General features: G+C 37.2%; 1 protein-coding gene across 3 annotated transcripts in view; it reads right to left on the bottom strand.

Moving 5' to 3' along the window:
* Window positions 1-21,993, bottom strand: part of BNC2 (basonuclin 2) — a 331,782-nt gene that overhangs the window by 141,270 nt on the left and 168,519 nt on the right. The gene's annotated exons all lie outside the window — the stretch shown is intronic.

A 21,993-nucleotide genomic window follows, 5' to 3' on the forward strand; every position in this document is an offset into this window, starting at 1 on the left:
TACATGAAGGGCATCTCCTCTTCCTCAAATGCCTCTGTTCCTGGACATTGAACCACACCCCTCCTGGCAGCCTGCCCAGAGCTAATCCCACGTTGCCTAGTGGAGCAGGGCATGCTGGGCACAACCAGGTAGTCCTAGGGCTGGTGACAAGGTGCAGGATGTGAGGTAGGGATACCTTTCAGCAGGGAGCAGAACGAGATGAGGGAGCAAAGAGTGGGGAAGGTTTCAAGTAGGTAGGCTTTGAAAGAGTAGGTCATTAGTCAGGGAGGGCCAGGAGAACCCTTGCTTGAAAGCTGTTTCATCTGATTAGGGATTTGGGCTGGCTCAAAAAATAAAGATCAAGTCAAATCATTAGTAACAACTGCTAGACTTTGATTAAAGGGCAACTGAGGACCAGGGCTGAGGAAATGAAGAAACACTGCAGCATTGGAGAGGATGAGTGACAGAGGTGGGGTAAAGAAGCAAGCTCAGAGCCATTTTTGACTAAACAGCAGAAAGGAGGTCTCATCTGTAAAACCATTGCTTTGAAACCTTTGGAGGCCATTATTGGCAGGTATCCATATATTCATGTGGATATATTACTTTTCAAAATTACCATTCAAGTCTGTTGGTATAGCAGTTAAAATACACCTTTCAGTAAGCATATATGGTAATGTTCTTCACCTCATTTAAAAATTTCTTCCCTTCTCTGAAACAGTGCCCCACTGAGTAAGGACTACAAAGATGAAAAGCAGATGCTTCCTAGGAGACTGACAAAACTGGTAACTCAGAAGGCATCTTACTCCTAATTACTGAGTAGGACAGTATCTAATCGTTATTAGATAGTAATACTATTAAATGCTACTAAAAGAAACATATAACTCCAGTAGCTCTGTAAATTCTTCCTTAATATCAGCACCCAAATACAATACTGTTGAAGGGAATCCCGGCAGATGAGAACAGACCTTCTACATAATTCTCCCATAATAAAATTGTAATTTCTGTGATTTTTCTAATGCTTTCAGGGGTTTTGATCAGGCCCACTTTTTAAAGTCAAATGATATTTTGGTTCTATGCTAGGTTGTTCCTTTTTTCCTAAAGCTTAAATCCTTGACATTCTTATGAGAAAGTGATGACTTTTCAAGTGTTTAGTCAATACAAGGAGAAGTTGCAAAACTATCCCACTGACTTGTAAAACTTCAAGGGAATGAAAAATATGTGGAGAAGCAGAATACCTATCTGACAGCAGTACTGAAGGAAGTAAAGGATGAAGGAACCACTGGGTCAGATGCAGAGAAGGAACATAGCGTAGAGAGGGGACAAAGGCAGAAGGTGGAGGGAGAGAGAGAAATAATCGAAAGAACTAGGGACAAAGATGTAAACAGGAAAAAATGAGAAATATATTACAGAAAAATCAGGAAGAACTACTATCCTTTCAAATTTAGAAGAATTTAAATTTTTTTATATCAAAGGTTAAGTACTGCATTTTTGAGAGTAATGGGCATAATAGCAAACTGATTGATTTGCTACAGCCTTGCAAAGCTCACATGTGAAAACATGCCATTGCACATCATGTGCATCCATCCTACTGAAATGCAAACAGACATTAATCACCAAAAGAGGAAGTATGAAATTCACTTTAATGAATGTGTGGCACACCCCCCCTCCCTCCACACACCCCTTTCAAATAGCTTTTACCAGTGTCCTCAATGTACATATGTTACCTGGATGGTTAATGATTATAAGCAAAACATCAGGAGCTCCGCTTAATTCAGACTATTTTGTAAAGCACTTGTAATGTTCTTGAGGTTCACCGGTGCAGTTCTGAACCAGAAGAGTTTAACTACTCAGAATTTATCTGCATAGCTGATGGACAATTTGTAAACAGGCCTGTAATCTGAAAGATCAAAAATATACCTGTAATTTGAGAAAAAATTGTATAGGCCAGAAGTGGTTCTCTTTTATTCTTTATCTTAACTTCGTCGAACAGTGGTCCTTTTATCTACTAAAAGACTACAGATTTTTGCAAGAACACAAAATATGGATGTAAAAAAAGGAGCAACATGACAGCAACTTTCTGAGGAATCACTTCTCATAGTAGGTTCTCAACAGGCAGACTGGCATTAGCAACACTCCTCAAAACTCTATGTGCATAAAAACTTTCAGCACAGGGAGCACATGGGGCAAATACACCTCATGACCCACTAGATTAAGCCAGAAGACCCTTTAGCTCTAATGTTCAGGTGAAAGGAAGTCAAACTGAGCCATACTCTCACTCCCACTTGTGTCCAGGGTATGATGACAAGTAGAAAATACTTGTCTTACTAAATGAAGTACATAATTATACTACGATTACAAAAAAAAAAGAAAAACACAGGGTTGTCAACCTACCTGACTACGTCTCCAAGGGAAAAACTAGTTATGAAATTCCAGCATCCACGTGCCTATCTTTTTACCCTTCCACCCCTTCTGAATTCATGAATCTACTTCCTCTATCTTTAGTATAGAAAAGTAGGCTTTGCAAATGTACTCGATGCTTTTAATACAGTTGCACCAAGCATGACCCAGAAGCTGCATGCAGTCCCAAACCCTTTTTGTTTTGGCCTGCCAGGTACTTACAGCCAGGGCATTCCATTACATTTACTTAACAGTCAGGAGGTAGCAGACAGCTGGTCAATCAGCAGCTCCTGCCCAGCCACACCTCACCTCTTACTCAGCCAAGCAAAGGTAGCTCTGGATGACAAGTGCTGCAGAAGATGGACTGGAGAGGAAGCTTGGGGGAAGATTAGAGATCTGTAATAATTTTCAGCACTTAGACTAAAACTGTAAGAGATTTGGTTTCACTAACGCTGCTGTTTACTCAACAGTATGCCCGATATGTCTGATACAGATATTTCAAATTTCAATTTAAACTGTGGAGAAAAAAAACCAATCTCTCTACTTACGCCAAGCCTGCACTAAAAATTACTGGATATCTAAGAACTCAGAATACCCCAAATTTCATCTAAGAAAAACAGTAAAATCAGCTACCTGAGTACACAACATTGTACAGGTCCTTTGCCAGACACCAACAAGGTGTGAGAGCATTCAGATGTTTTTCTGAGTACAGTGCAAAAAAAGGTAAATATAACCATGGAATCTGACATGATAAAACCACATTTGAAATGGCATACTAAAAAACAAAAGATTTATGGACTTCTATAGGAGATGTTTATATAAGTTTCAAAGTTTATTTTCCAAAATATTTGTTTAAAAATATTTCACCACGAGGCTCCTCAGCAGCAACCCCTGGTTAAACTATTTCCTTGGTATTGCAACCAGAACTCATCAATGTCACAATGGTCAATCAATTTAGTTTTTCACAGATCTGTGGACAGATCCTGAGCTGTTAGGCAAACTGATCTTTAAGGATCACAACTGATCATGAATCAAGACAAATTTTCATACAGTCAACTTCTGTGAAGTGTTAACTAAATACAATTACTATGGTTCAGTTCAGTAAGTACTGCAGTTACTTGTTACCGTTTTTCCTGATTCTCAGATGTTAACAACTACAAAACATAAATGGAATGGCCTTTTATGTTTCATGATAGTCTCACTCTTTTTTGCAGCAATTTTATTAATCTAATAAAATCCTACGGACATGTCACACCACAGACAGTAAAAAAGGGTGTTGAAAATATTGAAAACATGACATTTGCCATAGACTTCAGAACTATAACTATGTCCTAAATTTTGAGAAGATCAGTTAAAAGAATTTTTAAATCATGTTTACAGTTAAGTATTTTCACAAGACCCTTTAGGTTTTGCTCTCCTTTAGTAAACTTCACCACCCACACAGCTCCAGCCTTCACACATTTTACAAGTCCAATGATATACCATATATGCTAGCCTTTCACTTACTGTTGTTCATACCAGCTAAGAGTTGAACATTTACACCTGACTGACAAGACAATGACTGAGCATGTAACTCAAAAGTAATGGCCACCTATATATTATTAAACCTGATTCAAATCTGATATTTGTGGAATATTTGGGGAATGCCCCTTTGCAGTTGTGCTCATTTTAGGAGTACTAAAAGCAAAGAACTGAATACAGAGCCCTGGAAAAACATAAAGAAATGCAGCGCAGATACTTAAAATACCTGCATTTTGAAAGACAATGAATGGATTTTGAATGTGTGAACATTTATTATATAAAAAGGTGTCCCACAGCAAACAAGTGAAAAGGAGTCTTAGAAATGGGGAAGCTGGCCCCTTTGAATCTCTTGATTCAAATTCTATCACTGTCACTGATTGATTTTAACTACTCCTTAGAAAAGTATTATATGGAAAAGCTGCACTTTAATAACCACATCATTAGGAGAAAAAAAAAAAAACCTAGAGGAAGGACTTTACGTTATATACAGGACCTGGTCAAAACCTTCCTTTTCATTGATTTCAGTGGGCTCTGGATCAAGGCCATATTGATTGCAAGCAGTGTGGTTCAATGATTAAGAGAGCAAATTTAAGTTTCATTCTTAGCCTGGTCATTCACTGGGTTCTGAGTCTTGGGAATGTTAATCACTTTTTCCATCCATGTAAGGGGAATAATTCTAATTCCCTTTACCAATAAAGGGAACCAATATATTCAGACAAAGGGAGATGAACAAGAGATACTCAATTTATGTATAAGACAAACCCCCTTATTTTTAAATTTAAACAAAATTTTTTGGAACAGTGGGAACCTCAGCTGATAATTTATAATCCCATTTATGTAGTAATTTCTATGATAAGTCTCAGTTCTAAGATACCTGTGTGCATACGTGCATGTGTGCATCAAAGTGAGAGAGACAGAGAGAGAGGCAGAATATACTTTTGCTCACTATTTGGCCCTTCATGAGATATTTGATTTGTTGTAATAAAGCTGTCAGTTAAAATGTCATTTCTGTCACACTTTTTAATAATACTGCTCCCATAATTACATTGTGGTTCTTTATACTTAAGTCAGTAAAAGCTTGCTAAGTTTTAGCATGGAAAACAATTTCTGAAATTACAGAAAAAGACTGAACATAACAGTTCATTTGCTGAGGCAATTATCCAGATCCTTGTCAAAACCCAGAAAGAATAAAGACTGTGATGTGCAAAAAATGTTTCTAATTCTATGCTATAATATATACAATATGTCCGTGGTTGTGCTGGATTATGTTATTAAACTACAGTCAAAATACATTTGTCACAACACAGAGGAAGGGTGCTATCAATTGTCTTGCCAGATATTTTAAATTAGCCACCAAAACGTCTAGCCAGGGTTTCCTCTATGACCCTCAGACAAAGGGAGGGGCTTATTGGACAGTTCTTCCTATGGGACTAGACAGATATTTCTAATGCTCAATTATTTTGAATAATCTGGAAAATAACTGTAAAGGGAACTGTGTCACAGTTGCCTTTTTTAACCGACATGTACAATTCAACCTTAAACACAAATCTTGTGTTGTTTTTGGCTGGAAACTCAGAAATGAGTTTCCCTAATATTTTTTAGAAAATGTAGATTCTTCTTTTGGGAGGAGTAAAATGTATAAGGGGTGAAATACTGCTCAGCTAAAACAGCAAACAAATCATGACAAAAATCTAAGCACACAGTCCAGGAAAATTCAATTTTAAAAGGGACAGAAAAAAGAAATGAAATACTGAAGACAGAACACAGACTTGTTTGATAATCTATGTATATTAAGAAAGAAATCTACTGTAAGAGTGAAGTCATTTGAATAACAAGCTGTAAAGAGAGCATCTCAAAGAACTCTAGCACTCCAGAAACGCATTTACACTTAAGTATCTTACTGAAATTCATGATTTTCATAATTTTAATGTCTGTCTTTTCAAGACATTCATCATTTATACTACAACATAATAATTTATAAAACGTAAGTGGTTTTCCAACTATTTCTGATAAGAGAAAAATGCAAATTTTATATTATTTAAACTGAAAATGCAACAACCAGTTTCTTTTCTTCAGCTGGACACTTCATACTTCAGCAGAAGATACTGTTGTAGACTCTTTGCTATAAACTTTGTTTTCTTGGAAAAAAGCTGGGAAAAAGAAGACCTAGCACACAGGAGACAAAACAAAAATGGCATCCAGACAGAGATCAAGACTTGCGAACACACTACTGAAGTTTCATGTATTAAAATGTGGATGAAGTTTCCTCCTTTGCCACCTCCCCCAACATCTGGAGATAGTTTGGTGGAGCAATTTCCAGAAACCAAATAGTATCTTTGCTTGAATAGCTCTTTTCATTCACAAATAAACAATTAACAAAATCGGCAACTAATTGCCAAAGTGTTCATATTCATTAGACTGCTTCCTGAAATTAAGTAGCTGTTCCATGTTGCAGTGCCACATCAATGGTACTGCTATACTTTTTCCAAAAATAAAGTTTTTTTAAGATTGTCCATTCATGTTTAATTTATTCTAGCAACAAAAGCTGATGCAAAAACGTTACTCACTATAAATATGTAAATATACTTCTATAATCAAAGAAGGGAGGAACAACTAAAGAACTATTCCACCTGAATCGTTAAAAGTCACTGTACGAATCACACTTCATCATGGGCCAAAATCTAGATTGTATTATTTTGTGATTGTATCTCTGAATTACAGATGAAAATATCTGAAGTTATGAGAGGCTGTAATATATTTTAATTTGAGCATCTAAAAAAGAGTGGAAAAAAAACCCTCTACTGTGCAGAGGCCTAACTTAAAATGATCACACAATATGATTAATTTAAAAAATCAGTTGGGCAGCTTAAGTGTCTGCTAGATATCAGCTACTTAACAAATCCCGGTTATCATTTCTGACCAAAAGCTCATACTAGAAACTGCTCTTTCCACACCATCTGTTTTGTATGTGTTGCCCACTGCCAGGTAAAGAAAGCTCCTTGAAAAAGTTTTTCAGCTGGTCCTCTATTCTCCAAAATTTTTCTTGTAGATCTTATTATACAGTGCTGCTTGAGCTGTATATATATCACATAATTTCGATTCTTTAAAGGGAATCATAGAATCATAGAATCAGCAGGGTTGGAAAGGACCTCCAAGATCATCTAGTCCAACTCTTGATCAACTACTGTTTTACAGAACTCTGTCTCACAGTCACTGTGAAAAGGCTGTGACACAACATTGCCACCATCCATCTTTTGACACCTTCACTTTGCCACCATTTACTGTCCTAGTAAAGATCTGAGGATGGAGAAACATGTCCCAGTTTTCATGAGGACTTGAACAGAAGTCACCAAGTAATGAGCTTGATCTCCCTCTGCCACAGCTGTAGTAGAAGAGGCTTCAGCAGAAGCCATTAGGACAAACAGCTGGTACTGAACCTCTACACTCATCCTCTACTGACCATCGCTCCACTGAGAGCTGTTTTACAGGACACCTGAAGAGCAGCATGAGTCAACTGGGAATAGCAACTGCTAAAAAATATTTATATAACAGAGTACATTTACTCAATGTTTTATGAACTGAAGCACTGATACTACAAATATTCACCTCCTGGTAAACACCACACCAAGTAATTCTGTCTCTTATAATTTTCCATTACTTCATATACACAGAAGTTTACGATCCAGGCCACCTTTGCACAAGTCACCTAAGTACCTAGCCCAGGGGATGCTCTGTTCCTTTCTCAGATAAAACACTGCTTTAAACTCACATTCTTATATAAATACACAATTCCATACACCTTAAATAAACGCTGCTATTAAAAATCCATGCATAATTTGAGCAACATAAAATGCCTAAGCTGAAAGGGGATCTCCCTTTACGCAGCTGAGAGCGACTCAAGTATGCGCATGGAGGCAGGAGTGATCAAGATCCATCAACAGTCTCTTTTGGTCACGTGAATGAACAATGCTGAGAGATGGGAGATTTTGACTCTACATGTGAAAGGAACCAGCAAAATACTTCAGGCTACTCTCTTTCTCAATAAGAACATTCATACACAGTTTTATCATGGTTTAACGGAACCACTTAGCAAAATGGATTCAGATGATCTTCTGCATTTGTCCCCGCACTGACAAGCTCCAGAACTAAATATTACCTCTGATCAGCACCTAGAGAAACCTGAAAGCTGTCAGTCAGTTTATTTTACTGTAGACTTCAGAAGGTATAATGGCTGACATGGTCCGCTACTATTACACTAGATAAGTCACTTCTTTCCCTCATTTTCCCCATCTAAAAATGAGAATAATAAAACTGACCTCATTCTTAGAGTGCTTCAGAACTGACAGGCATAAAGCATAGTGCACAAGCTGTGTATTCTATATGTCCTCAGGAATCAAAACCAAGCCATGCAGCAGGTAAAACCTATACTGCTATCTGGTGCAGTATAAAGAGGGGACACAGGTCTGCAAGAGTAAGTAGCAATGAGACGATTCTACATTCTTTGCTTGAGGTCAGCTTTAACCTGTGGCCCTTTCAGGCATAGTCAGGACAAAAAAAAATCATAAAATAGAAATTAAAAGATCACAAATCAAATTTAACTTGACTAAATCTTCACAGTCATACACAAACTTAATTTGTGCGTAAGACATGAATAATTTCCATGGAGACCTAAGAAATTTAGGTGGACATAAAACAAAACGGAAATGACATTTTAAAATTTTCAGTCTAAAATAAAAATTGAATTTTCAATTTTATAATGTAAAAGGAATTTTGTAAACATAGAAACAACTTCACAGTAACAGGCCTATGAGATTTACAATATTCTGATAATGTATTCACATTTTCAATAAGAAACAATCTCTCTTCTGACAATGTGTCTTTTAACTCAAAATATTCTAGACAGGTAGACATGAGCCTGTGAACATACTATTCTGATAGCTAACAAAAAGGACATTTTCACTGCTACATGGGTGATCACTGAAACCTTTTACAAAAGAGAATCACACAAAACAAAATATATGCCCATTTTTTCATGTAAGACTCAGAGGGAGCACAAATTATTCCTCTTATCAACTTTTATCACCGTTTGTATTGAGTCTAAACTGAATAGTCTAATTATGAAGAGTGTTAGTATCAGATTTAGCCTTCCAGGGAATAATATGAAGCATACTGTGAACAAGAGTGGCAGATTTTATAAAGACAAATTCAAAAATATTAAATTGTAAGGAGGTAAGCTTGAGCAACAGGATGGAATCCTGGGCTGCATCAAAAGCAGAGTGGCCAGCAGGTTGAAGAAGGTGATTATCGCACTCAACTATGCTCTTGTGAGACCTCACCTGGAGTGAGGTCCACCTCACCTCTTGGAGACCTCACAGCATCTGCTCTGTGGTCCCCAGTGCAAGGACAGGGAACTGTTGAACCAAGTCCAGAAAGGGCTACAAAGTTGCTAAGAAGACTGGAGCACCTCCCCTATGACAACGGGCTGAGAAAACTGGGGCTGTCCAGCCTGGAGAAGAGAAGATTCCTGTGTAGACCTCACAGCAACCTTCCAGTATCTGAAGGTGGCCTACAGGGAAGCCAGAGAAGGACTCTTCATCAGGAACTGCAGTGATAGGACAAGGGGTAATGGGTACAAACTCAAAGAGGAAAAATTTAGGTACGATATTAGGAAAAAATTCTTTACTGTGAGGATGGTCAGACACTGGAAGAGATTACCCAGGGAGGTTGTGGATGCCCCAGCCCTGGCAGTGTTCAAGGCTAGGTTTGATAAGGCCTTGAGCAACTTCGTCTAGTGGGAGGGCTCAATCTAGATGATCTTTAAGGTCTCTTCCAACCCTTAACATTCTATGATTCTATGATAAAAGCTTAGGTAATGACTTTAGGCTACACAACCAACACACATTTTAAAAGAAAATAAAGTATGCTAAATTCCCTCATTAGCTACAAACTTAAAAAAGACCTCAGCTTTGTGCAAACATCAGTCATACATTTACAGGAAGAAAACCCTACAAGTAGAGAAATCTTTCAGATAATGAACTATGCCTAGTTGCTTGGTGAGAAGTAGTAAACACTGAAGTCCAATTCAGAAATAGTACACAGTAAGAATACAGCAGCAGTATTTTGTTTTTGTATAAACTCAGATGCTTTTGTCCACTACCTAAAACTAATGAGTTATGTAGAGTTGCTATGTAGAACGAATAGAATTCTTTACTTTATGACATCATTATTTTAGTTTGAAGAACTTTCCTTCCAAATGTTTACACCATTGTGCCAGTTACTTCAGCTGAACTGACACAATGAATTTAAAATAGTCTAGTACATTTAATTTACCAAGAGATTAGCACATGATTAGCTAGAGTAAAAGCATTATTATTACTGCTGTTAAAAGATATTAACACTTTCGGTAATGGATTCTATGGATGCTACATATATTTCCCACACTGAGAAAGCAGAATGAAAACCAAGTTTTCTTAGTTTTAGTAACCCACAAATGATCTTGCAGTAAAGTAACAGAATCCTCCTTAATTAACTTTTTCTGAACTGGAGTCTTCACCCTTATTTCCCTATAGATCATACAAGCTGATTAGAAGTTATAATATGAGCTACAGAAACAGTCAAACAATTGCTGCATTCAGTCTTCCTCCAAACAGCAGGTTAAGAAACAACCTCAACTCATGCATGCACACATGCACATACAAACCCACACAGAGGCGTTATGGTGAGCAGTGAGGTTCCTGTCTGAAGTAGAGAGCAGAATTAATACACTTAGCAAGACAGAGCTATATTCATTGAAGCTTGACACCAGCTCTGTGAAGGCAGGTTGTATTTACAGAAGGATAGGGAAGGGAGGAGACAGAGAGAAAACACCAGGAGGGAGAAGGAGTCAGAGGACAGCTGAAGTGTGAAGTGATCCAGCAGCTTTTTGATACAGTTTAGACTTCACTTTGGGAATGCAACAAAACAACAGCTACAAACTTAACCCCTTGACACTGGCAAGACTGTCAGCCTCAATGCTAAGCACCCATGCACTGAAATTCTGACTCCTATTCAACAGGTTAAAGGGTAGGAAGCTTTTTCCTCTCCTGCCAAGGGTGGTATGTTCTTGGGGCTGTATTTCTGTTTCATGTACAGATGCTCTTCTATATCTATTAATCTGTCACTGCACTTCTTTATTCTCTTTTTAAATTCAAGATTAATTTTATTATTATGCTAAAGTCTGTACCTGCTAAAAATCATATACAGGTTATGGCTATACTACAAGAAAATATGAAGTGAATAAAAGTGTAGGATTTTCTCAGACTTTGTACAGTGTTTCTAGTCAATTAGATAAAGGTCATAACTAATGATCAGTAGCAAGTTCTAAGAAATCGTAAATAAGCTAGAAAGTAAGTTTTGTTATGAATGTGCTAACAGAAGAACACACTTGGAAAAAAACTGCATTCCTTACTTTTAAAATTGTCGTTATTTCATGTTCTGTATAAAGTAACGTGAAAGAGAAAAGAAAGATAGTGATGTATCTCAATTTTTAAGACATTTGTTAATTTTGAGTCACGGATCAGAGCTAAGCACTGATGGCTATGGTGGGCACAGAGGCAAAGAGATATGGCACATGCATACAAAAAGCTGCCTTTGTTCCTGCATGATTATTTAAGTGCAAATACAGGTAACAAAAACTTGAGTTACAAGGTAAGATAAAATTTCAAGATGGGGAAATTCTGCTTTGCCTCCACAGCATTATCTAGTTCCCCCTGCTGTCATGCAGCCAGGGAAAAAAAGCACTTCCCGAAAGCTCACCAAAGATCAAACTGTGTCTGGTGACAGCAGTGTCTAAGCTATAAGTAATGTTCAAAGGATTCAACAATGCCTGTGACTGATCATTCTCTTTCCCTTGCCATCACCTGCTGATTTTGTCCAGGTGTTTTATGGCTATCTGAAGGCTCTGGAGAACAGACAGAAAGAAGACTTTGCCAATTTCTTTTGTCTGGGATTGTGAATTCCTTACACAGATGGTGGACAGCCACAGGCTGGCCAACTCCATGCACAATCAGAAACAAAGCATGAGAGCAATATTATATTCTCCCAAAGTACTGTCTGTAACATGTCTGTGGTTAGGGAATAGGACAAGATGTCTTTTCTTAAGGAAAAAGAGGTTCCCCTCCACCTCAATCACCGTTTCACTAAAAAAGTATCAAGGAAGCAAGCGGTGAAAACAAAAGGAAGGAAGAAAATAAATAAATAAACTAACACTTTGACTTGTATTAGTAAATTAAGCATTCCAAAGCAATTGAAGAGGTTTGTCTAATAAGATAATCTTGTTTTAACATGCTTTTTTAGTATGTTTACAGTCTCTCAAGTATTCCAAACAAATCCTGCTAAATCTTACTCACTAAGCAAACCGAGTCATTTCTGGCAACAATTTTTGAAGATAGGCACCAGACATGAACTTCTTCACCATTTTTCTCTTACCCTGTTTGTCTACAAAAAAGTCCATTATTTATGCAAATTACTGTAAACTGTGTAGATACCTAATTGTGCAACTATCTGTTTAGATATGTACTTTACTCCTGCAGTGATGCAAGTGCAATTTTAAAACTGGTTATTTAAAGCAAAACTGCTCCACTCCCACTTCCGACCTCTGAAAGTCTGACTACATACCAGAGAATGGAGAGTATGTAGCAAAATATTTGTGCAACACTTACGCACCTGAAGAAGCAAATTTTACAGAAAAATGTGTGACTACTTCCAGTTTTCAAAACTAGAAGGGCTTGGGAAAATATGTTATTTTGTATGCATTTGATGACAAAGAAGTCAGAATACAAATCTCATAAGACAAACATATCCTGGACAGCCTCTGTCTCCTCATACTCTTTGAAAAAATATTATGTATGGAATAAATACTTGTTTAGGAAGCTTCAAAATATGTACTAGAAACTAAGTAGGTATCTAAGACTCAAATTATGGTCAGACTTCAGAAACTTCAGAGCTATACTTATCCCATATGCTAGTTCACCTTTGCCAATAGGTGACATGAATTAACTCTGAACTCAGCAGTAAGATTAAGGCACTGCCCTTAGATCTGCAAGACAGAGATGTGCCTCTCACTCCCCACCACCCCATCCTCCAGCCTAGCAATCAATGTTAACATTTACATAGGAAGAGAAGAATAATGGACCTGACTTCTGCTTTGCAGATCTAAGAGCAAAATTATGTCCTGATCTAAATTATTTATTTTAGTGCTAAAGAGTGTAACATTTTCATCTTTTTGGGGGGGGAAAGTATACTCAGCAGTTACAAAATCTAGCATATAAATGCTAGAGAGGACAATTATCTGCCTATCTCTTGCCAAACTGTGCTAGTTCCCTAATATTTTCTAGTCTTATACAAAACATTTCCAATAATAAACTGTTGATATTTTAAATGCTCTGAATTACATTAATACTTAAAAAAACATTCTGTAAAGGGCAAATGTAATGGTCATAGAAGAGGGGAACAGGTAGCCTCAGAACTACAAGCTTCCTTTTTTCTACCACCACAGGTAGCAGCAGTAAAGCTTCTACACACTGTTCAGTCTACCAACATGTCATAACACTGACCTAAGGAGGTCAATTTCACGGTTGAAAAACTAGCTTAGTCTCCATGGCTCATTTCATCCTTCAGCCTCCTGTTGTGATTACTGACAACGTAGCCAATGTATTTATTTTTTTTTATTTCTTTACTGTACCTAAATACAGAGATTACAGGCATATAATTTAATGGTCATATCCACAAAAAAGCTGCAGTGGGTGACCCTACACAAACATCATCCAGAATCTTTGTGGTTATTTTTTCCACAAAGATACTGAAAAATTCTCTGTGACTTCCTGAGACTGTACAAGCATCCAAACAGAAATATTCCCATTCCCTATACAAAAACCTGTTAGTTTTAACTTTACCCCAGTAATCTTCTCCTTGAGATATTAATTTTAACTTCACCCCTCTCATCTTTCCTGAGAGATAAGAATGACCAGAAGGGTAGCCAGCCCAGGGTCTGGCAGCCTAATGAAATTAAGTGAGTCCCATGGATGAGGCTGTCTTACTGTAAACTGAAATGCTATCAACTCCTGCACCTCTGCCAAGCATTTAATCCATAAAACCCTATGCAACACAGCTGTGTTTCAGGAGGGGGGGGGAAGGGGTGGGGGAAACTGTTTATTTTAGGGCATTTTTTCCTTTTCAGTTTTCTGAGGCAACTATCTGTCTACTCTACAGGGTCTTGAAACTTTAAAAGGGCACATCAGTGATGGTGGTGATGGTAATTTCACACCCGAGTGTAACATAAAAGAAGTGACTGTGGATAAATTGTTCAGAGGTGAGGGAAAACTGGATCCAAGTGTGGATGATGGAACTCACATTTGGTAGAATGACTGCCCAACAGAAGGAGTTCAACTCAGGAGAGAAAGACTGGAGAACGGAAGAAGAGAGAAAACTCCTAGTGCCTACTAGAAATTGGACTGAGAATGCCATGATGCCAAGATGTTAATAGCAGTCTGATGATGGCCTGGACTGAATTCAAACTGGTGACCTAAAACAACAAGACTGTATCTAACTAGTGATCCCTTGATCCAGGATACTTTAGTGTTTTTAATCACAAAAGAAAAATTACAGTCCCAGAGGAGAGTTCATTGGAGAGTAGCATGCTAGATTAAAAAAAAAAAAAAAGCTTATGAAAAAACATGCAGTTTCTCCCACTAAATAATAATGCTTCTGTTTTAGCTTTATCAAGGACAAAAAATAGGGGGGGAAAAGCCCAAACAAAATTATATTTTTTATAATTCTTGAGTATTTTTCCCCACTCCAGTGATTAATGGATGAAATTTCTTCAGTTCCACTTCATGATTCAGTTTTTCTTTATATTAGTGGTCTTTCAGGACTAAAATTTTAAAAGACACACAGTAAGAAAAGGGAGAAAGAGAGAGAAAGAGAAAGAGAAGAAAGGGGGAAAGACAGAAAGAAGAAAGAGAGAGAAAGAGAAAGAGAGAAAGAAAAAGACAGACAGAATGAAAGAAAGAAAAGGAAAAAGAAAGAGAGAGTGTATATTGTCAACCCTCCATTTAATGGAGACTTCACAATACAGCCTCAGCAGCTTATTAACTTAAAGTGCAACAGGGAAAATAAAATTGGCTACTTCTCTGAAATTACAGAAGTTGCATTACTATGGATAACAGTAAAGTATCATGGCATGCACCTTTACTTGAGAAACTCTTAAGCTCTTAAATGATTACTAAATAATGAAAGTATATTTTTACTGTAGATACTATTTACAAAACATGACTATATAATCTTATTGGATAGTATGCTATAAGCATGTCAAAAACCTTAAGAAATTATATGCCCAAGGGAAATTACCTTAAAGACCAGAAAAATATTCTTAAAAAAATTCTAAATTCATCTTTGTCCCATTATTCCTCTTCTTTTGGGATATTATCTACGGATCATAACTATAATCATCTATCAACAGCAGTGTGTCTTAATGCAAGGTGAATTTTTAAAAACTTCTTTTTGCATGAGTAATAAACATTATTTTTCAATGCCAGAAACACTAGACTTTTGATTTTAATCTAATGTCACTTTGATTTTCACCAGTAAGGAGGAAGAAAGCCTTGAAATGGTAACATCAATTTTATTTTCCCTCTGTTCATTGACTTAAAATGCAAAAAGATAAAAGGATATGTTAAAAGATTTAGTCAAAAAATAATTCCTTCAAGGCAGATATTTCTTTATATTTCCAGTCTCATGTTTCAGCCTGGAACAAAATTTTATATACAACTTCTAACACTGAAAAAAAATTAGGATTTATAGTTCCAGTGTTACTGATACAACCTTAAGCATGGTGTGCTCCTGACATCTTAAATACAGCTTTGCAAATGGTGCTGCTGAAATAACCCATCTCATTCTTTGGTTTTTTACTGAGAGAATGCTGCAATCATTAAAGTATTCTTGCCCTCTGTATGCTTGGGAGTGGTCTGTCCATAAGGTATTAATAAAGCATGGAGAGGTGCAGCAGCAGACCAACTATTCATATTAATGAATATATTCAGCTACATGTTGACTCTTACCTCACAAGACTAGGGGATCCAAAATCCAGACTCCTATTCTAGCAGTTAAATGTCTTCATGCTGTAATATTTTATTTTGAATAATAGCAACTGCAACTCAGTTTCTGTTGTTCCTGTAAGAGTGTGAGTGGGGGATTGCTATCAGCTTTATTTAAAAAAATCCCAACAAAACAAAACAATGAGAACACACAGTAGTTTAAGTCTTTATTTTAACTAGAACTACATTACCTATAATTTAACATTCACATAGATTTAATGCTAAAATAACAGTTGCTACTGCCAGCTGCATCATGTTCTGAAACTAAAACTACCTATTTGGTGGTTCCATTCAAACACAATATAATATGGATGGGCAAATGCATGTGTTAGAAACACACACACATACATACATCAAAACACACTGACTACTGGTTTTCCTCCTACTCAATACCTTTTGCAGACTTCCATTGACTTTTATTTCTCATTTTTCAGTATTCTAAATTGAAATCTCTTGACTACAATGTGTTCCGGCAACACCGCACACAGAACATCACTGATGTAGAAGACTTCTAAGTACAATTTCTTGGAGGGTTGTTTGCCTGAATTATTAGTGATTTCATTACTCTTTCTTAAAAACATTTTTTTCTTTAAAGAACTGCTCTTTCATGGCTGACGTGTGAATGCCCATCACATATTGTTTCAGGGCCAGGATACACTTCTTTAACCAAATCCGCCACCTCTTCAGACTGAACAGAACTCCTCTAAAAGTTAGAAGGGAGCACCCTGACATGTAATAACAACCATCTGGGAAGCCAATAGGAGCAGTTGGAGCATGTATTTTAATAAACAGCTCTTAAACATTCAATAAAGTGAGTGGTAATTGGGCACAGAGGCATAAATTTTAAGAAAATTACTTTGCTTTTCACCGTGTTACTATTGCAAAATTATTTGTAAGCTTACACTAGACATACATTTGAACAAGCAGAGATTCTTCCATATTCAGTCAAATTATCTCAGAACGTATAGAGCATTAACTCTGCTTTTCTTTTGGATAAAATTAGTGTCAGCTTTCTATCCTTAAATCAGAGTCAATTGGGAAAAAAAATACATTTAGCCCTGAAACAGTTGTGGTAATTCAATCCCTGCATTCTCCTTATTTTCTTGATGACAAAGAAAAACTCCCAACTTGCAAGGCCACCTGCACTGATTACTCCTCCATCCACACCCACGGACTAGGAAAATGAGACAATGATCATTAACCTTAATTTCTTCTTACATAAACTTCAGCTTTTTTTTTTTTTTTTAGGTTTGCTTCTCTCAAAATTCACTTGAGATTAAGAAGGGGGGAGAAAAAGAAAAAAAGAGAGGGGAATAGTCATAACTGGGGAAAAAAAATCAAGAGAAGTGAAAGGAACTCTGTGGCTCTTTTTCTTCTGCTTCACAACTGGCTTATTATAACTTCACAGCACTCAGATAAAGGGATTTTGAGGCACTATCATGTCTCTTGATAGCAACTTCATTCCCTCCCCTGTCTCTCTCTCCAAGCAATAACGTAAATGCTAATGTGTGGGGTTTTGTGGGTTTTTTTAGATATTTTTTTTTCCCTGAAGATATTCCTGAGTAAAGGCAGTTGGCAAAAACAAAGATGGGTCTGGACGGCAGGAATGCAGGTGTGGCTCAATGTCAGGACTAAAGGGCCAAGAACAACTGGGTGGGATATTTCCAGTGTAGCAACTTCAAAATACAGTAGAGAATGCATCACCCCTCCTGATCATCAGCATTCTGTTACTGCCAAATGGAATAAATTTTGGTTCAAGCTGCGTGGGACTAGCTCCCACTGGCATTACATCACTTTCCAATGGATGAGGCACCCAGTTTGACCACTTGAAGAATACCATGTATATGCATTATATGTATATAAGTACATACTAATATATAAATTAATAAAATTATCATACTGTAGAAATAATAGTTTGTATAGTACGTATGTATACTGAAAACAAATATCCTGTTATCTTGTTAAGTGTCTGGACAAAGCTAAGTATATCTTAATCAAGATAGTCAAAGGAATTACGAATCTATGAAATTAGGAACTTTCCAATTCATTGAATTACGCTTGGCTATCCCCTGTTAAAGTAATATTTTTCCTGCAAATAATTTAAGAATCATTCTACAGCTAAATAAAAGCAAAAGCAAAAAGATTTTATTTTTTTTTTTAATTAGGATTACCTAATTAAAAAGCAAATAAAGTTCAAAGAACATAACAAAAGTGTGATTGCATTACCTCCAAATACATTACAATAAGCTGTTTGTCGCCTACCAAACACATACAGCAGGGCTTTTTTGGAGACCAGGAGGCAGACAGTAACTTTGATCACGCAGACATTCCTCATTATTTCAGACCTCAAATCAAGTACTAACAGTCAGGGGAAGAAAGGGGTGAGAGACATGGGGCTACTAGGAAGGAGAAGGGAAGCAGACTGCAATTTTGTCCTAGGTTCAGCATCCTAATTTAAGCAAAAACAGGCTGTTGGCATCTCTGTGCTTCCCTGCAGCCCCCTCCCCTTCCCCATGATTTCCAGCCTCCTCGTTCACTAAAAATGACAAGCACATTTCTAGGCTCTGCTTTTTTATCAAGCTGACAAAGGTCAACAATACTAGCCAGAAGAGTGTGGAAGTATTCAGTGCCACAGGTCATCCTAATAGATACTGGAGGGACTCATTGCAACCACTGTAAGTCAAGACAGCACGATTTTTAAGAGGCAGCACTTTGCACGTTCGCAGTCTGGTTAATTTAATACAATACCGGTCTCTTGTTTGCAAAATATCTTTGGCATTTCAGAGCTGGTATCTTTCTGTGGGTGACAGTAAGGTGACTGAATTCAGGCATGTTAACAGATGCACCTTTTTATGCTCTGTTAAACCATGTCACAGACTACAGCCCCTAAGCGCATTTCTTTCTTTATGCTGCAGCCAGCTAAGCTAATTATCAGAGACAGACCTGTTTCTAGTTCTATAACGTCCGGTCGCTGCATATGCATATAAAGAGGCTGGGAGGAAAAATGGGACTGGGGAGAGACTTTGTACAAGCACTTTCTAAAACACATGGAATTGAAGTCTTCACGTTATTTCATTGGTGCTATGAAGGGCGGGGAGGGAACTGTATTACCAGCTTGATAATATGGTTTGGTTCAAATGAACTGTTGTTCCCCACAGCCCTCTTTCCACCCCCCCCCTTCATTTCATCAGTTCTGGTTAGGTTCAAACACCTATAAAATAAACATCAGTACAAAAACTCTCTCCAACACTCAAAAACACTGGCAGATGTTACCCCAGGAAAAAAAAATTGTAAACAAAAGATCTTATTACATCTCACCTACAATTCTGGTCTGTTTCATCACGTGTGGGCAAAGCAACACCCACTTACAGCTCTTCTTTCACCAAATATTTCAATACACCAAGCACTCACCACAAGCCTTTATGCCACAGTTGTATTTTACCAGTAGCAACAGCTAATTCTTTTAAAAAAAACTCAAAATACTTAGCCTCTTTGGCTGTTTTTTATCAAATTAATGTCTTTTGCTTGCATGACTTTGTCCTGTACTACAGTTTTCATTTAAAAAGTTCACAGAATATTCTGAGTTGGAAGGGACCCACAAGGATCTTCAAGTTCAACTCTTCAGAGAATGGCCCCTACAAGGCTTGAACCCGCAACCTTGGCATTATTAGCACCAGACTCTAACCAGCTCAGCTGATCGCAGAATAGTACTCCACAGAAAAGGTGGAAAAAAGACTTGATGTTTACAATTTTTTTCTTTACTACATATGACTTACTGAGCTAAATGAAAAACTTAAATCATTTATCTTATGAGCATCAGTTTTTTGTTGGTTTTGGTTTTTTGAGGGGGTTATTTATTTATTTATTTATTTATTACAGAGAACAATTTAGCTAATACATGATTGGGGCCAATCTTTAACAAGTCACATATTTCCATTGTCCCTTTACCCCCTGCTTATGCTTTTACCACATCCTAACAAAAACATGACCAGAACTGGTGAAAAACATACGGTTCCAACTAATGAATCACATACTTTCCCGCAAGTGCAGTAAGTACTACCAGCTGTGACAGTCTTGCTTTGGCAGTGGAACCAGCGCAGAACAAGGCCAACACATCTGAAACCAGCTGTACTGAAAAACCACAAGCAATTTAAGTCCGTCTGCCTTCTCAGGGGCTTCTTTGTCTCTGTCTATGTCTCTGTTCTGTCCCTAAAACTTGCCAGCCATGTTGTTTTGACAGAGTTCAGAGTTTCAGAAGTTTCAAGGGGGGGAGGGAAATCCGCTGATTCAGGAAACTGCATTTCAAGAAAATGATAAGGAGGTCTTTGTCAAGCCAGCCTGAGTCAGGAAATTTAAAGAGACAGAGTATGCATCTCCCCATCTGCTCTGCTTGTACGACAGCATAAAGCACACAAAATGACACGTGTATACTTAAAACATGCAATGTCCATAAATTTGTATTTGTACTTAAAAGCACAGAATGCTCCACACAAACGGAGGAAGGTATGGGGGGAAATGCTGTCTTGAAATTTTGATATTTTATCACATTAAATCTGAGAAGGTCATGAAACTCACAAATTACTTCATTAATCTCTAATTACATACACCCCCTCAACAGGAAAACCAGTAAAAGCTATACCCCACCACACTGCCTTATGTGCTGTAAATGCCACATACTTTATTGATGAATTCCCAGCAGTGTTTCAGAGATTTTTACAAATCTTGAGGGGGACAATTTTTTGATTCTTCTACACTGAAGTCTAGATATGAAAATTAACATAAACATACTGTACCTGACTGAGAGGGATTGGAGAAAAAAGTAACCAGTATAAAAAAAAAAATCCCAATTGACTTAGAGTAGCTTTCCTTTACATAAGAAATAGAAATGCTGTGACATATAGGTCTGGTGTTCCCAGTCTGTGAAGGACTAAAAGCAACTACCAAATATCACTTTAGGAAGTCTGCTTTTCCCCTCTCACTTCCAAAAAAAACCCAATTTTTTTTCCATCCCTGCAGAAATGCAAGAATAAATCCTAATATTTAAAATTTCAAGATCCTTGTCCAGGACTGGTATTTCCTTATCTTGCAGCTCACATAGATATGCATTTTAGAGACTATTCATATAGGAGGGGTGAAATTTCTTGCAGGAGTAGATTTTTCATTAATGACAATTTTTTTCAGAATTTTTTAACAAATTTAGATGAATTAATTGTCTCACAATGGATTCTTGAAAATACTGCAATCAGTACATCACACACCTATCATAAGATTTTCCAGCAGACACAGACGTCTCCACTTCAATATTTATTGGGCAAGCATGTGAAAAAGGCCAAAACCCACAGCAGTTTGTCTCCTTTTAGTGACTGGCTTTTGTACAGCGTCTACATGTGCATACAAATACGGTAAACACGTTTAGCACCATTAAGGCTTTTGTTTCGCACTGGTGATGGTCCCATTACCCCCAAGTTAATTAAGTGAGCTATTCAGAGACTCCCTATCAAGAGCAAACAACACTTCAATGCAGGGTGACATATATTTAGCATACATATAGTTTGCAGGAAAACTACTTTAAGTATAGTTTAAGATATAAATACATCTACTATGATCTCTCTCTATGCAGTGCGCCTGGAATGTCATGGTGACATACTAAGAGCAACATATGCACAAGTCAGATCATAAAGACCTACCTCAGTAATGAGGGAAGTAACAAATAACAAATAAAATTTCAATTCAGAGTATTTAGAAATTATGAGAAACTACTTATCAGCTTTGACATACCAAATAGCTTCATAATTTTCAGAACTGTTCAGAAAATTATTCTAGATTAGCCATCTAGAAATCATTCTAGATGAGCCATGTATTCAACAAGGAAGCTTCCATTTTCAGAGGGCAAACAAAGCTCCTTCACGTGTTTGTATTCATCCCTTTCTCATCCCTTTCTCATATATGTATGCCAGCTTCTCAA

The sequence above is a fragment of the Lepidothrix coronata genome, unplaced genomic scaffold (genome assembly GCF_001604755.1).
Source record: "Lepidothrix coronata isolate B3197 unplaced genomic scaffold, Lepidothrix_coronata-1.0 Scaffold14, whole genome shotgun sequence".
Classification (NCBI taxonomy): domain Eukaryota; kingdom Metazoa; phylum Chordata; class Aves; order Passeriformes; family Pipridae; genus Lepidothrix; species Lepidothrix coronata.